The sequence below is a fragment of the Meriones unguiculatus genome, chromosome 11 (assembly GCF_030254825.1).
Source record: "Meriones unguiculatus strain TT.TT164.6M chromosome 11, Bangor_MerUng_6.1, whole genome shotgun sequence".
NCBI lineage: Eukaryota > Metazoa > Chordata > Mammalia > Rodentia > Muridae > Meriones > Meriones unguiculatus.
Window position 1 is genome coordinate 81,526,664 of NC_083359.1, and position 18,084 is coordinate 81,544,747.

At 38.7% G+C, this 18,084-nt stretch overlaps 1 protein-coding gene across 6 annotated transcripts in view; it reads right to left on the reverse strand.

The window, feature by feature from the left end:
• The window catches only part of Rabgap1l (RAB GTPase activating protein 1 like), a 626,983-nt gene that overhangs the window by 86,542 nt on the left and 522,357 nt on the right, over positions 1 to 18,084 (reverse strand). The gene's annotated exons all lie outside the window — the stretch shown is intronic.

Consider the following 18,084-nt stretch of genomic DNA (forward strand, 5'->3'; position numbering starts at 1 on the left):
GTTTGAGCTGAATAAGACATGTTCGCCTTCCAAGAACATCTATTCTGAAATGTCACATTTAGAAACAGGAACAACCAAAATGAAAGTTAAGAAAAACCTAAATATGATGACCTTTTCTAGTCTATTCTCTTTAAATACAGCACAGTGAGAGCTTCATTGTAAAAACAGCACTTTGTTATCCAGCAAGAAACAAACACATTAAAAGTCTGATCCCACCTCATGAGAGTGGCTGCAAAGACGCATCCCTTCTCATACATGTACCTGTTGAATATGCTCATCATGACTGTCATAAAATTAGGTCAAATGTAAACAAGAACAAAATAACTCAGGCAGAAATACAGCCCAGAGGGCAGAGGTCTGAGTGCTTATAACCACAGGCAAAGCCCTGGAGAAAGTGATGCTCCTGCCTGGTGACTCTTATTCCCACCTTCAAGCACACCCTCACATTTGGGTTTAACAGGGTACAAACTTGTATTAGGTGTTCAGGACTTTATGTTATGGGACCTCCCAAACCATAAAACGCCTTGGGCCTGATATAGAAAGACAGAGAGGTAAAAGGATGAGTCCTTTTGTTAATCACCAAAACCCAGTATTTCTAGCTATACTTAGGAGTGCACATTACAAATGCCAAATGCTGCAAGTCCAGAACAAAAGATACAAAACAACTTGAGTGAGAAACCCTAGAAAGAAACAAGGAAGCTTTCTACAGTACTAACCATTTCAAACAGTCACTGAAGCTGAGTGGAAAACTACAAGGACAAAGGTTAGAGAAACCTTAGTTCTCTCTAAAATCATGCAAAGATAAAGAAAGAAAACTATTATTCTTGTGCTGAATTCCAGCCATTCAGCTCATTATCTTTCCTATCTTTGCTAGCAATTGCTAAGCAAATCCAAAACCTCAGCAAACATAAAAACCCAACCCCACAGCATTAAGTGAGAAGAGAAAACCATGGGGACACAAATACCTGCCTGACAGGCTCACTGGATATCCTACTGCTTCATTTGCATCTTACCACAAAGAAAGGGTGAGACAGAGTCCTGAGGAGGAAGGAATGCCCCTAACCAACAATTCACTTTCCACCTCAATTAAAACAGTAAAATCCATAACAAACACAACCAAATCACACTTGACCTAACCCACAACAAATGTACTAAGTGACCTCAGGCATTCATTGATATTTGCCATCATTACGAATAAATATGGTGGCTATTTCAGACCCACCATAGCCATTTAAGCAGAGTACAACTGAATTCTACTTACAAATGACTTTATCCTAATTTCTAAAGTATTCAACAATTTAATGTGCTTTACTAGTAGCCAAAACAAACCACTCTAAGTGATGTACTGCACCCATGTTTTCTCATAAGACTAGACGGGGTCTAGGGGATACAGGACTTTGTTCAGTTGTTCATTGGTCCCAGGCTCTCACACAGGCTGGATGTCTGTCTTCCTAACCCAAAACAAACCCTCAAGATAAACAACATATAAAAATTAAGTAGTATTGCTTTAGATAGCAATAGTGAGTTATACTCAATAGAGATAAGAAAGCAATCTCACTTATGGTAATTATGTGTGCTGTCAATTGGACACAAGTTAGAGTCATCTGAGAATAGAAAATTATGGATGTGAGAATGCCCACCACAAGATTGGCCTGAGAGCAAAGTGTGTTGGAACTTGATCTGTACACCAGGCTAGCCTCCAACTCAGAGATCTACCTGCTTCTCCCTCAAAAGTGCTGGGATTGAAGTGACCACGACTTGGCTTTTGTTTTTGTTTTGTTTTTCTAGATTTGTATGCAAACACACACACACACACAGTCCTATATAGCAAAAGAAATTTTGAGCAAAAAGAGCAAACCAGGATGCTTACAGCAGTACTATTATAATAGCCAAGAAAGGAATCATCCTAAGTGTCCATCACTTAGATAAGTGACTAAAGAAAAAAATGTGGAACATAGACACAGTGACATACTAATCAGCCATAAAAAGAAATAAATCTGTTATTTGTGATCATGAAGTAAGAACAGGATGTATCACTAGGCTAAATAAGTAAACCAGGCACAGAAAGACAGAGTACCATGTGATCTTACTCTCATGTAGAATCTACAAAATTTGACCTCATGGAAGCTGAGAGAACAGTGGTTACCAGGGCTTAGAGGCAGTGAGTCGACAGTGGGTGGCAATGGCTGCTCAATGGGTACTAGGTTACAGTAAGGTAAGTGTCAGAGGTACTATGTACTACTACACAATACAGTGACAATAGATAGTCGTATACCACATATTTCAAAAAGCCAGAATAGAGATTTTAAATATTATCAGCATAAAGAATGGGGACTGGAGAGATGGTTCAGCAGTTACCACTGGTTGCTCCTCCAGGAAACGTTGGTTCAATTCCCGGCATCTACATGAAGTTCACAACTCTTTTTAATACTGGAGGAGCCAAAGCCTTCAGTGGGCAATGAATGCAGGTGGTACCCATATATATCACCCATACAAACAAAAAAATAGAGTAAAACTAAAAAAGAAATGATAAATATTTAAGGAGAGTATATATTTAGCTTGATTTAAAAATTATACAATGTAGCTGGCCATGGTGGCACACATCTTTAATCCCAGCAATCAGGGTACAGTGTCAGGCAGCTCTCCATGAGTTCAAGACAAGCTTTGTCTATGTACTGAGATCCAGACCAGCTTCATCTGGAACCAAAGCCAGACCAGCCATAATAAGACCATTTCAAAACATACAATGTATATATTAATATATATATATATGTATATATATATATCTCACATGGTGCCTATTAATATAATAAATACAAAATACAAATAAAAGGCATAGCATATCAATCCCATACCAGTTCTCCATGAGAAACTTATTCTTTGTAGAAACTGCTGTATTTGAGAGCATTCTGACGATGGACATGAAGGAACCCTGTTAGCAATGACTGAGACAGGTCAGAGGTGGTGGAAGGTAATGGCACAGTGGGCTCAGTCTCCTGTTGCTACTCATCCTCTCTAGTTTTCTGACCATGAGACTAACAAAATTTCATAATTACTGTTTATTAAATTGATCAATTGTGACAAGAACATGTTACAAAGAGAGCATCTGCTACATAACGATGCTCTGTTATACCCTGATCAGCAAAACACCATTAGTATGGGCTCTCATGTGGAAATAAACCCTCTTTCTTTAGGATGGTATTGTAATAAATAAGGCCTTCCACTGATCATCTGTATCAGAAATACCCTGTGAGTTAGCTTAGTCAGAGCTTATCCTGAAGTTTGGCACTGAACAACAACATTATTCATTTACTCCTTTTCAAAGACAACAGGACTTTGGGTTAGGGGTGCTTGGAAGGAAGGGAGAAGTAAAACGTATTTAACTGTGGACCTGAGGAACTCCAGTAACATGAATTCTGCTCGGTGTTACACAATACACGAGGCTGCTTTCATTATCCTCTCTTTAAGAGGCTACCTTCAAGTAATTTGAAGTGGTATCAGTAGTAAGTCAGGACTAAAACTGAAGTGTGACTAGAAAAGCTCAGGGTGTTCTGCCTGTTTCAGGTTTGTCACAAGTACAAGACAGAAGAAGCTAGGTTCATTCCACTTGTATTTTTTTGGTTTTGTTTTATTTTTGAGACAGGGTTAAGCAGTGGTCATAATAGCAGTGGCAAAGCCAAGAACAGTCTAATTTTACTCATATGAATGGCAACTGATTTTAAGTTACAGTTAAAACATTTTGTTTGTTTGTTTCCCTTTTTTTTTTTCTTTTTTTGAGTAAGGGTCTCATTTAGCATAGGCTGGCCTTGAACTCACTTCAATATGTATCCAAGGTTGGCCTTGAGTTTCTGGTTCTCCTATTCCACCTCGAAAGTACAGGAATTATGGCATGTACCATGATGCCCAACGCTGAAACATACTAATGAAGATGGGGATAATATAGAGATGAGAAAAAGGAAAATTAAACTGCTTGACTATTAGTAAGTTATATATCTATTTACCTTTTAATCAACAAATCTCTGTCCATCTCCTTTAAACATAAATATCCCCTAAAATATTATTTTTCTTCTAAACTTTTAGGCACATGTGCATTTTCTTTTCTTTCTCTTTTGCAGGGCTGGGTATCAAACCCAAGACTTCATGAACAATAGCAAACATTCTATCATTGAGCTCTGCTCCTAGCTCATGATTTGCATTTCTATTAGGAAACATTTTAAAAATATGTCTTAAATGTAACTCACTATCTTACATTGTTCTTTTATGCAGGGTTGACAATATAAATGAGATGTGCACACAGTTTCATAGTCTTAAAGATTGCAGTGTGTAAATGAGCTCTATATTAACTAATTGTAGGTAAACCATTCTATTATTTATAATTACTGAAACTATCAATAATTTAATATTGCTTTTAAAAGCACACACTTTTTTGTGTTAGGATAATGACTTACTGAAGACATTCCATTAAAAAGAAAATTTGTCTATGATATGTATTGTGGGTAATTAACTACTATGCAAAATGATATCCCAGGAGCTTTTCCTATTAAAGAAAATAAGCTCTAAATACCTGAATCAACTTTGGAAAATACAACTGTGAAGCAGCCATTTTGTGAGGAGCTTCATTACAACTCAAAAATTCTTTTGACAAACACACATACATATTTGTTTTGTGGGGACCCCCTTAGTACTATGGATAGTGATTTCCTGTTTCCTATTTAATGTTTCTATGCTAGACATTTTAAACTTCACAAAAATCTCAGGAGACAAAAGGCAAAGTGAACAAACTTGATGAGATCTTGTTTTTACTGCAGAGCAGCTGAACAGAAGCAGAATGAGGAAAATAGAACTAAGATTTAGATAATGTTTATGCTTTGTAGGAAACAGTAGAAGAAAGTGACCCTCAGACAGGTAAACACACCCTGGTTCCTTGGAGCATGAAAGAATACTGCAGTAACAGCCCCACCTCCACCTAAGCTATAAACAATAACATGCTTCTGCTGAATCAAATACCCCAAAACAAAACCATACAAAACACAGCCATTACTTTAATTTAGCCACTAATTCCTTCCCTAATTCCTCTGTTGTCTTGTGACAGCAAAAGGACAGAGTCCTATTTATGATGAAGTGGTGTTTCCTCTTACAGCATGTTATCACTGAAAGAAGTAAAGCAAGGTTGAAGGGAGATATTCACATTTTACAGGCTTCCTTTTGTGAGTTTGTTTAATACCAATAATCTACCTATAAACTACCATAAAAAGCAGAAATTAGAAGAAATTAAAAGTTAAATAATTTCCTCCTGGTTTTGATGACTAATAATTAATACATAAAATTCAAATAAAGAAGTCGTCCAGGATTTTACCAATGGTACAGATTTACTGGTTATTTTGATGGCTGGTAAGCAACACTTCCTTCTACAAGGTTAAAGTACATGGAATTATCAGGATTCCCAGAGAAGACAAACTGACTGAAAAAGTAAGGAATAGCAGAAAGGACCAAAGCTTTAACTTAGAAATTAGGCTGTAAGTTTAGTGGCTTTAGGTAGGGTAGCTAAGTATAAGGTTTTCAGCTGGTAACAAATTGGATGGTTCCTTACAAATCAAGATTGTAATTTTATTGAAATAGTGACCACAGCACCTCTATTCTCAAAAAACCTGGTTACATTGAATACCTCAAACTAATTTAGACAAAGATACTCTGCTTACTACTACTGACCATAGTTTCCATGGATACTCTTCTCTTAGGTATTTTCCTTAGACTTGGTTTGTGCTGGAAAATATTGGGGCTGCAGAGACGGCCCAGCAGTTAAGAGAACTGGCTGCTCTTCCAGGGCACCTGATTTGATTCTCAGTATCCACAATGGTGTGTAACTCCAATCCCAGAATATGTGACATCCTCTTCTGGTCACTCTGGGCACCAGGCATGCATGTGGTGCACAGAAAACACCACCATGTAGAATAAATTAATTGAAAATGTTATTGTAAATGAAGACACAGCCATAGCTCCATAATACAGCACAACTACTGTATCTTTAGTTTTTGATAAGAACACAAAGAATACAAAATGGAGCTGGGCACGGTGGCACATGCCTGTAATCCCAGTACTCGGGGAGGGAAAGGCAGGCAGATCTCTGTGAGTTCGAGGCCAGCCTGCTCTACAAAGTGAGTCCAGGACAGCCACGTCTACATAGAGAAACCCTGACTCGAAAAACAAAACAAAACAAAACAAAACAAAACAAAACAAAACAAGTACTCAATGGAGAAGGATAGTCCCTTCCAGTAAGTTCTAGGAAAACTGGACACTTATGCATAAGAGAGTAAATGTAGCCTCTCATACCATCACAAAAACTACCTTGAGGTGATGGAAAGGGCTCATTGGTCAAGAATACTTGCTGCTCTTACAGAGGAATGGGTTCAGTTCCCACTATGTGCATGGTAACTGGAGTCTGTAACTCCAGTTCCAGGGATTCTGATGTCCTCTTCTAAACTCCCATATATGAATCAGACATATACACGGTTGCATATACATGCAGACACAATACTCATAAAATAATCTAAAAAATTTAGTTTGCAATGGAGTAAAGGTTACAGTAAAGATTTCAAGTCTCAAAGCTTGTGACTTGGGACTGTGATGAAGTTCTTTGCAGCAGTTCTGTCCTCCCCTACCCAACTAGAAAGCTTCTATACAACAGGAGAAATAACAAGATGAAAGGAAATAAGGGAATGGAAAAAGTATTTTCAAATCATATGTCTAATGAGAGGTAATTGATAAAAATACTTCAGAAACAAATATAATTCAATAGCGAACAAGAATGATTCAACTGGAAAAATGGCAGAGAACCTAAAACGACACTTTCCCAAAAAACAGTGAATCACCAGAGAAATAGCAGTCAAAATAAAAAACTACCGCTTTTAGGACAGCTGCTGTCCAAAGGCAAAGGATGGCAAGGGTGTCTCCCAACACTCAGAGACAGAGACAGGGGGATTTCTATGATTCCCAGGCCAGTCAAAGCTACATAGTGAGTCCCCAAAACAACAAAAAAGGACATGTTGGTGTGGGTGTGGAGGAAATAGAACTTTATATACTTTGGGGATGCAAACCTGCATAATCATTATGGAAAACAGCATGTTTTCCTCAAAAAAAAAAAAAAGCTATTAAGAGAAATGTTCTTTGGTCTTGTAATCACATTCTGACAAAGTCAGCATTTTTTTTATATTGTTTTATTTTGAGTGCATTGCCTTTTTTTTTTTTTTTTTTTTTTTTTTTTTTTGGAGACAGGGTCTTACTATTTAGCATTGGCTAGCCTAGAACTTACTAGGCTAGTAAGTATACTAGGCTGGACTTAACCACACAGAAATCTGCCTCCCCATTGCTGGGATTGAAGGCAGGTCCCACCATACCTCTTAACTCATATCTTGAAGGGATATCCATACTTCCATCTTCATGGAAGCATTATTCACAATAACCAAAAATCTAGGTACTAGTTAATTCCCATATAATATATATATGTATACATATATATATATTATATGGGAATATCTCACATTTTCTTCTGTTGTTAGTTTTATATATGCATATATTTGCTTATATATGCAAATGGGATATTAATTCATAAAAAAGGAAAACTGCCATTTGAAAGAAACTAAATGACCCTAGAGGACATTATGCTAACTGAAATAAGGAACCGCAATGCAAAAATAATGTCTGGTATTAATCATATGCATAAGAATATCAAACTCATAGAAGTTTGGTTGGTAGATTTTGAGGACAAGAGGCAATAGGGAGATATTGTTCAAGGAGCACAAACTCTCAGTTATAATATAGTCTGCTTTCACATCCCAAAGCGCTAAATTGCAGGCATGTGCCATTATGCCCAGTCAGAATGGTTAAGTTCTGAGTATGTAAGCACAGCATGGTGCTTATCACTCCAACTATACTGTATACTGAAATTATAAGAGAGTAGATACTGATTTTACCATGCATGCATGTGCTCATGTGTGTGAGCCTCAGCACGTGCATGAGGCTCACAAAACAAACCTCAGGTGTCAGCAGTCTTCACCTTCCACAAAACAAGGTCTCTTGACCAGTGCTGTGTGCACCAAGCAAGTTGCCTGTGAGCTCTGGGGATTTTCCTGTGTTCCCCTCTCATCTCGCCATAGACGCACTGGTGTTACACTGCTACTGTCTGGCTTTATGTAAGTTCAGAGGACCTTAGCTCAGGTCCTTGCAGGACAAGTGCTTTACTCAATGTGGAACCTGCCCAGACTTCCTCTCCTTTTTTAAATGTGAGACAGAGTCTTGCTATGAACCCACCCCCCACAAAGCTGGCATGAAACTCTGTATGCCAGGTTGTCTGGGCCTTGAGCTCATAATCCACCTGCCTCAGCCTCCCAAGTGCTAGAATTATAGGCATGTACTATCATGCCTGGCTATTTCACTTGTTACTATTATATTCTGAATCACATAAATGGAACCAGGGAACAATCCCCAATCTCTTATTCACTATATGAACTCTCCTTGTATTTCCCTGGCCCTCTCTCCAAATAGTGGGACTGAACCCAGGGTACTGTGCATAATAGACAAGTACTTAGTTACATCCTCAAACTATTTTTTAATTTTAAGACACAGTATCACTAAGTTTCCTGGGTTGGGGGGTGCAGGTATGAGCAACAAGGCCAGCTCCTAAATTTTTAAAGTCCACACTGAATAAAACTAGCTTTTACAAATGATCGCAGGAAAACACCTTATATTTGTGAAGAATATCGTTGTGGGAGGGAAAGAAGTGTTTTGTTTCTGGGATGTAATCGGCCTTGTGTCTATAATCAATCTAGTATGTGAGGGCCTTACTTTGTTTTAAGGCAGCAGCCTGGGGAAGAAGCCAGATCTAGTTAAACTTCTTTGATACCACGTTAAATGTATGAATTGCCATTTATGAAAGAATTATTCAAACTGTGTGTACAGCACTGGGAGTCAAACTCGGTGCTTCACACTTGCTGGGCTACTGCTCCTCTATAGAACCAAGTCACCAGTAGACTTAATCCAAATTGAACTGCTTAGATAGGGTGCTTGCTATCAGATAGTGTTTTGGGTGCTTTTCCTTTATGTTTTCCCACAGTAATAAAAATGTCACTGACCAAACAAGCAAATTTTGCTGCAAAGGTCTAATTGTCTGGGTAGGAGTGAAAGTCAGAGTCAATAAGCAATGCATAATGATAGACATGTAGGTACAAGATTTTAATGGCCCTTATTTTCACAACCTATCACAATTTTTATCATTGGGCTATAGTAATAACATAAAATTTATAATATAACAAAAATATATGTATTTTCTATACACACAGTCACCTTTAAAAATATAACCTTCTGAATCATGTGTTTTCAAAGCACTTGAGCCCTTCTTTTCAAAACGTCATATCAATTAAATCTCTTTCTCAAGAGTTTTGTCTTTAACAGGTACAGAAAGCATGGCTGTAGAGCTAAGCAATGACAGATGATATTCAGACCCATGTGATATAAGATCTGAACAAGCCCTCTGGTATCCTCTAATTCAACTGCCTACATCACAGTTCCCAAATCACAGAGCTGCTCACAAGTTCAGATGGGAACCAGCCTTGTTGGCCCATAAGGCCCTAAGGAAAGAAAAAAGTATGGCTCGCTTTTGCCTGGTGTAGACGACAGTTACCTTAATGTTGTTCCTACAGTTACTCCACGGAGCATTGCTAAACTCTTGGGGCAAAATAAATTGTGACTAAGATTGGGGACTCCAGTGGGGCCATCAGAGTGTCCACATAGGTGTCCTGGGTCAAAAGTATGCACTGCAGAATGAAGCAAGAAATGAGCTGTTCTCTACCACCACAGAGCATGTGGTCTAGGCTTAATGATACCTTATACTTAACACATAAAACCAGGTTTCCTTTAGAAACTTGATTTATGTTTATGGTCTTTTATTGAAAATATAACAGGAAAGTATTCTAGGAAAAAAGGGCTGAGCTAAGAAAAAAAATTATTATTTTATAGTATGTTGGGGTTAGGGGTTACCTTACATTGGTGTAATTTCAATACACTCGTTTTAAAACATTTATTTTTATTAATTTTAATTGTGTGTATGTGTGCGCTCCTGCATGTAGAGGCCAAAGGTGTTGGATCCCCTTGAGCTGGAGTTACAGACAGTTGTGAGTTACCTCACGTGGGTGCTAGAAACTGAACTGAGGTCTTCTGAAAAAGCAGCAAGTGCGCTTATCCAGCAAGCCATCTCTATAGCCGGGAGCCTTCGTTTTTAAATGGCAGGAAGTTTTATTTCAAATTCACTGCTGGAATCTATAAATATGTTGCTCATTTCCTGGTTGCATAGGCCATTAAGGGTCTACTCTATTTCCTGAGCTGAAAGTAGCTAATGGGAAAGCATCAGAATAGTAATCATCAGGTGAGATGGGCACTTGGCATCTATTCACTTAAAACATGTTTTCAGTCATAATTTCCTTTGGCAATGTGTATGGCTTCTAAGCGAATCATCTTGATTTTAACAATGAGGTCATGCTTAATTAAGCATGATAGTGCCCTTCTCTTAGCATTTTAGCAATAAGGGTATTCTTATGTGAGGTTGTTTAACCTCAACACGTATGTTATAATGGGACCTGGAAGTATACTATTTTCTTCCCAGCAAGCAATTCATGGGTCAAGAAAGAAAAAGAGCGAGAGAGGTTCAGTGAGACTCTTTTTTTTTTTTGAGACAGGATTTCTCTGTGTAGCCACGGCTGTCCTGGAACTTGCTCTACAGATCAGGCTGGCCTCAGACTCAGAGATCCACCTGCCTCTGACTCCTGACTACAGGAACTAAAGCCATGTGGCACCACTGCCCTGAGAGATTCCCTAGCTTAAAACTGCAGAATGATAGAGGAGGACACCTGTCACCTACCTCTGGCTTCCATCTGAATGTGCATGCGCGTGTGTACATGCACTGCATGCACATACACCACACACAGGGAGAAATGGAAGGTGCAATGTGCCTCCTTTTTATACCACTGTCCAAAGTGCAGGCTTCTGTAAGAAACTCAGCTACAACACAACAGTCACTGTACTTCCCAGGGTCTTACCCCCAAGACTGTATCTTTGGTGACTGCATGTCCTTAAGCAGCAAACCCAACACATCTGTGATGGGGTGGGAAGGGGTGCAGACCCCAAATGTGGCTGAGTAGCAAATATCACAGGAATCATCAGTATCACTCCTACCCCTGCTCAGCCCACCCCTACCTCTGGAAACTATCTGCCAGAGCCAGGTCTGGGCACTGGAGCTAAGCTAGCCTTTGAACAGTCTTAAGAATATGGCTCTCAGGAGCTCACTTTCCACAACTATCCCAGGAGATACACTTACTTTTGAAACGGAGCCCATTGGTTTTGATTTGTTTTAAGCCATTATCTACAAAGCATGGCCTATACAGAAGACACAGCTCAGTGCAAAGTAGAGTATGACATATAAAATGATGATTGCTCTCAAACACCAGCTGACTTCCTTTTAAGTAGCGTTCTTAACATACAATATAAATTATTACCCTTCCATACTGGGATCTCAATCAGTGAAAAAGATATTTTACATGTGTTGGCAAACAGCATTAAGATAACTTTTACTACTGTAAATGCCTCAATATACGACAGAATTATCAATGATACGGTTAGTGAATTAAAACTTATTTCACTATTTCTCTATTTTGTGTAGTCTTCACTTTTTACTACTGCTTTGAAGCAATCTTCACCTTTAAGGTTTTTTTTCCTTATATTTGATCTTGTTTAATACTAAAGATACAATCTTGACTTTTTTGGTTTTAATTTGTTTTTAATGTTATGTGGGTGAGTCTTCATTGGGACCCCTGCCAGGCTTCTTCTTTAAGCACACTCAAGCCCCGGGATGCTCCTGTGAACATTGTTGGGCTTGCTTCTCTAAGAATTCTGTCATCTTTGCCTGAGAGACACAGCCGTGTGTGTGTGTGTGTGTGTGTGTGTGTGTGTGTGTGTGTATGTGTATGTGTGTGTGTGTGTGACAGGGTTTCTCTGTGTAACCCTGGCTATCCTAGAACTCTCTTTGTAGACCAGACCTCAAACTCTGGCCTCAAACTCTCAGAGATCTACCTGCCTCTGCCTCCCAGAGTGCTGGGATTACTGGGCATGCACCACTGTGCCCAGCTAGCTGTGGGCATGTTTATCAACTGCATTTCTCTGGCCCTTCAACACATTTTTGGGGTTTGGGGTTGCATGAATCTCCTGCTTTCTTTGACAATATGGACCATATTCTTTCTGTTTTGTTTTCTTAGTACATTTGTATGATTTTGAAGGGAGAAGAATGATACTGAGTTTTGCCACTTAGAAATCAGAATCTAGAATTTGTTCTCCTAACAAATTTATGCCTTACATTATCCTCTTTGACCAAAGTATAAGCTCTTCTGTGCCCTGCTGATACACTTGATACAGCATATTTTAATCCTTAGTATCCAAAATAAGGAAGGTAGCCTCTTATTTCAAGTTTTAAAATTACATTTTATTTATTCATTATGTATGAGCGGGTCTGTGTGTGCATGAGAGCGCGGGTATGAGATCAAAGGACAACTTGTAAAAAGTGGTTCTCTCTTTCTTTTATTTTTGTGGGTCCTGTGGTTTAAACTAGGGTGCACAGTCTTTGTAGCAAGTGCCTTTATGTGCTTAGTCATCTCATCAGCCCACCAGTTTCTTTTTTTACAGCCCAGGTTGTCCTCGAAGTTATGATACTCATGTTTCAGCCGCCTGAGGGTTAGTATGGTGGACATATGCTAGCCCAGCAGCTAAGGAAGGCAGTTTCTAAATTGTTCCCTTCAAATTATTTCATGTTTCCTGGGTTGTTTTATACCTATTTCATGCTCTCCTAGAAATTTCTGGAAATTCTATTTTCTCTGTGACACATTTCTCTCTTTCTATAGCTTGGTCTGCCTAAAACATTCATCCTTCTTAACAAAAGAAGCCAGCTGACTCCAAACAGTTTTATTTACATGGGAATATTTACTCTAACAATGATTTTATTTTTTCCCGTTCTTTTATTCATTTTGTGTGTATAGGGTGGTGAGGTGGTCACACCCATGCCACCACAGTATATGAGCAGATCAGAGGACAACTCGCAGAAGTCAGTTCTCTTCTTTATTCATGTGAGCTCCTGGCATGGAACTCAGCCATCAAGCTTGGCCTTTACCCACAGAGTCATCTGCCCACTGGTCCTCTAGTACATCCTTAACTCGTCCTTAGCTGGTGAGGGCCTATTAATCTTTTGGGACTTAACTTTAAAATACCACCTGTTCAGAAAAGTTTTTTTCCCCCATCATTCCTTAATCTAAATTAGATTATTTTATTATTTTTGTCTGTTACTAACCTTCTCTTTTCCTTCCTTTTGTTATGATTTGTAATAGTATACATTGTTTTGTATCATGTTTTTCCTGTTACCCTGCAAACTTCAGAAAAACAGGAATATTTTCCGTTATGATCACTGCCAAGCAGAATGCCTACTAAGTAGCAAGATATAATAAACATTAACTACTAAATAATAAAGAATGAATTATATAGCAACATACTCTTGCTGTAGTTTTAAAATACATTAAGTGGCTGATAAATACTGCTACTATTAAAGAAATTTTAAAAACTGACTTTTTCTGCAACTATGCACTGCAGCCTTAGATAATATACTTTACAAAAAGTCTGAGAGAAGCACCAAATCGCAGATGCTGGAACTACATTGCCTAGATCTAAAATTTGACTGTTACTTATTAGCCAAGTACCTTTTGCTAGGGATATAACATTCTTTGCCCAGTCTATAAAACTGTGTTAGTGAAAGTAGCCACTTTATGACATTATTCAACGATTAAATGATAAATAAACTAGACTTCCAAAAAGCAGGATATAACCTATATGTTATCATTACAAAGTTAATGTTAAATAATGCAGTACTTCAACAAAAACGACGGTTGTTTCCCATTTCCAGCTGCATTTTTCTCCAAACTGAGAATATGTTAAATAACCTCCTGTGTCTACTCCAGCTCCTCACTCTCCTATACCAGGCCCTGTACGAGCTTAAGGTAAAATCATTAGGGACTACAGAGACAGCTTTGGTAACGTGCTTGACATGTGAACATGATGGCCTAAGTTTGATCTCCATAATCCATGTAAAAAAGCTGGTGAGATGGTACATATTTGTAATCTGAGTGCTGCAGAGGTAGAGACAAGTATACTATCAGGCTTCGTTGGCCAACTAAAGTTGCCTAATTGATGAGTTCCAGGCCAATGACAGACCCTGTTTCAAAACACAAAACGGCTATAGCCTGAGGAATGATACCCAAGGTTGTTATCTAGTTTCCACATATACACACAAGCACATGCATGCTTGCATGCATACCCACACATGCACACACATATGCATACATACATACGTACATACATACATACATACATAACATACTCAAGAAACAAGTCACTAAAATTTGGATCAAGTAGTGCAGGCCATCCTCAAGCTCACCACAAAGCAAAGGATAACCTTTAACTTGTTGAACCTTCTACTTCTGCTCCTATGTGCTAAGATCACAGGCAAGCACTACCACTCCTGGTTTATGTAGAGGCAGGATGTAGTTCAGGGCTTCACGCATACTAGCCAAACTCATATCCCAAATGGGATGCATTGCCAGCTCCTAATTTCATTCTTTACTTTACTTTTCTATAGCAAACATAAGGCTAGAATGCCATTCAGTATTACTTATGGGGGTTTCATTTATTTATTTAATTTCCATCAGATTTTCAGGAAAAATTACCCTTGATCTTACCAAAGGGCCAATAGTCAATATTTTGAGGGAAAATCTGAAGCTCAAGGTTCTTCATATCTTATAAACAGAATCTGTTAACTGAGTAAGTACAAACAAGTAGTAGGTGGGCTTCCTTCACACACTTACTCTAAGAGATGCAGGAGAGCACTGCAACCCCGTGCCATGAGACAGGCTGGCTCAAAACCTTTATAGAAACAATTAAATACTGATTTTTATATACTGCCTTCTGCATTGCTTCTTGCCTACAGAATCCTCACGTAATCTGAACGGCACTCCTCTTTTCTCCATTTTTATCGAAGAGAAAACTGAAATAATGAGCAAAAGATACTTGCCAGAGCTGGTAAGCAGAAAAACTAAGACTTGAATTCACTAACATGGCTTTAGAAAACTAATTCTTATCCCCTCATGGGATCTAAAGGAGGAGCTGCAGAGTCAGCCTAAATAACAGTCTAGGTTCCCAGAGGAAACAGCTTATGATCTGGTTTTAAAAAGTAAATGAGTTTGCTTGACCACATGGCTATGGGAAGAAATGGAGAAATAATTGAGCCAGCGCTTCACATATCTGCTTAGCTTAATTAATTCTAACAATCTCCTGTGTGGTTGACATGGCCTTATTTCATGATTAAGAACTCATAGTGTTCAAGGAGATTCAGTTACTTTCTCAGGATCCCTTAGTTGGTAAGAACTAGAGACAAAAATCAAACTTTGATGTGTTGTCCTCCAAAATCCCCACCATCTTCAGGAACTCCAAAGAAGGAAGGGTTCTTCAAAGAAGGCAGAAGAGACAGTTTCTGACAAGAGCATGACATCCTGGTGTGGACTGAGAGTAAATGTGCTGAGCTGGCTGGTGTGAGTGATATCCTTCAGGTAACAAGGGACTGCAGTTTTCTCTGCCCCAAGGAGCAATTAGATGAGTTTTATCTCCTCCTGGGCTGGGGATGCCTGTCAGTGGGAGGGAACCTATCTAATATGCACACAGGAGGTAGTATGTAGAGAAAACTAGAGGGGATAGGAAGTAAAGGTAGAGATCTGTTCTGAATGTTCCCAGACAATCCCACTCTATCAGACAGCCTTCTTCAAAACCTCCCCTGTTATGGACAATATCTGCCACAAACTTTTTAAGCAATAGTTATCCTAAAATTGGGTAAAACACTTTATTCAAATCCTGTTCTTGCTTAAAATACTCATTCAATTAAAATGCATGATAGGCTTTCTTCTTCCACTGTACATTGTACTAGACATTTACTTGTCCATTTCACTGCCCCTTTCAGGAAAAGAAGACACGGGGTGAGTCTGTATGAGGTATACAGTACTGTAGGTTTATGTAGAAAGTCACACTAATACAGGGCATTGAGGTAAACTAGAACTTTCAGCTAACATGCACACAAGCTGACAAGTGGCTGATAGAAGTGGAGTTGTGGGGGGAAGTAGGCTAATAATCGGAGCGTTTGAGAGAAAACTCAAGAACCTGTGAGTGCTGACAACAATAGGAAACTACCATGTGTAAGTACAGTTAGGACAGTTGATGCATGAGGAGGTACAGCTCAGGGCTGCTAAGTAAGACTCGCTTTCAGATGTACAGACTACTTTCAACAAAACTAAGAAAGCATTTACAGTCAATTGACTATGAAAAGAAGAAGGCTATGGGCAAATTTATGTGCTGAAGCCCTAATTCCCCAGTGTGTCTGAATGTATTTGAACACAAAGCCTTTAAACTGGAATTAAATTCAAACAAGCTGTTTCCAATTTTAAACTGACTTGTGTCCGTGTAGAAAGAGGTTAGGACACAGAGCACACAGACAATAGGAGATCATGTGAAGATACAAACACTGTGAGCCATTGAGAAGGTCCTCTCAAAACCAGTTCTGATGATCCCTTGATCTTAGGCATCTAGTCTCCAGGACTTTTAGAAAAATAAACTTCTGTTGCTTGAGACTCCCAGGCTGTGTAGGATTCTTGTTATGATCATCATAGTAATAACAAGTGTATATAGACACAAAATATCTGGCAGGCATTAGAAACTGATGGAGAAATGAAAGAGATGAGGGAAGTAAAAAGAAAGAAAGAAAGAAAAAGTACAGAGGAGGGGAGGGAAAGTAAAAGAAGGAAGGGGAGAACTTTTCTCTTTAGTCATCTATTTGCCTTTAAGTGGAAATTTATAAAACTTGACAAATATATGTGGGAAATTTCAGCCTGAACTTTTTAGGATAGAAGTATGTAGAGAGTACAGTGATCCCCAGGTAAGGGATGACAGGGGATAATGCTGTGCCCGGCTGAAATATAAAACACACAGACAACACTGAAATGTGTTACTTGTGCCAAAAAGAGTAACAGAAGATTTGCCTAGTTACCTATGACACCTCTGTGTGTGTTTGGTATTCTAAGATTCCTTTATAACATATAATCAACTCTCCCACTCCCCAGTAAGTATCTGAGTGAGCTACAGATTATGATTGGGGCGAGCAAGCCTTTAAACAATATTTTAGTTATCTTGCTAGGACCAAATATTTAAAGACAATAAGAGATGGAACTTATTCTAGCTTGTGGCTTTGAATATATTCATCCATAATCCTTGGTTCTGTTGATTCTTGGCTAGTTCCACAGCAGAAGATTATGGTAGCAGAAGCATAGTGGAACAGAATTTACCAGCTCATAGCAGCAAGAGAAAGAGGGTAGGAACACGGCACATTTTTCCAGGGCCTGCCCCTGGTCACACATTTTCCCCAATCAGATCCCACTTCCTATTTCTTTTTTAAGATTTATTTATTTTGTATGTGTACGAACGTTTTGTCTGAATATATGTCTGTGTAGCACATGTGCCTAGTGCCTATGCAGGTCAGAAGAGGGCATCAGATCTCCTGGAGCTGAAGATGTTCATGAACCACCATGTGGGAGCTGGGAATTGAAACTGGGTCATTGTGGGGGACTGTCTGTAATCAGCAAGGCCAGCGGCGTAATGATCCGTGTGAGATAAGAGGGCAATTTGGTTTAACATGACTCATTAGCTGGTATTGGTTCAAAACTCAAATAATTTATTTTACATATATTTAAGTACAGCACTATTGGTGAAAAATTAACTCAATCTCATCTGCACAACAAAGCTTAAGACATTACTATATCAAATCTTTGTAAAATTCCTGTGACACCTTCCACTAAGATGGGTTCTATAGACTGACTGAGAAAAATAAGCTCACAATAATGTCTAGCTCTTCCCCTAGACTCTAGGGAAAGCTCTGGTGTGGTCTGGGCCACATAACACAAATGT